Genomic DNA, 633 nt, shown 5'->3' with positions numbered 1-633 from the left:
AAAGGGAAAATTTTTTTTAAAAAAAAAAAAAAAAAAAAAAAAAAAAAAGAGGGCAAAAAGCAAATAATGATAATAATTAAAGATTGGTAATATTCAGGGTCGGCAGGAGGGAAAACTGTTAAAATCTTTTGATAAGCAAGTTACCAGTATCAATCAAATATGTATACAACTTAGACTCAGGAGTTCTACAAAATCTTTCTTACAGAAATGGTCACATAACACTTGTGTTAGGATGTATGGAGTAGCACTAGGTGGAATGTTCAAAAACTGGAGGCAATTTTAAAAAACCTATCAGTAAATGCATAAATTATGAAAAATGGTATACCCATGCTATGGAACACTATGCAGCTATTAAAAGGAATTCTGTAGAGTTTACTTATTGACAAAGATGCAAGTTTTAGAACACATCTAGTTCAATCCTGTTTTAGTAGAACAAAGAGGACAGTAACAGATTAAAATTCACAGAACAAATCTAAAAGGAGACATGGAGGAAAGAGAAGACTAGTGTTTTCAGTTTTACTGCACACATTTCTGTAATGTTTCAAATCTTCACAACAAGCATGAATTATTTTTGTGGCTTTTAGAAACCATTCAAAAAACTCAATACTGACAGGTCAAAATAGACCAAAAAAA

Source organism: Galeopterus variegatus, unplaced genomic scaffold (assembly GCF_000696425.1).
Source record: "Galeopterus variegatus unplaced genomic scaffold, G_variegatus-3.0.2 Scaffold1109, whole genome shotgun sequence".
Classification (NCBI taxonomy): Eukaryota; Metazoa; Chordata; class Mammalia; order Dermoptera; family Cynocephalidae; genus Galeopterus; species Galeopterus variegatus.
Note: the sequence above shows the minus strand (reverse complement) of the source record.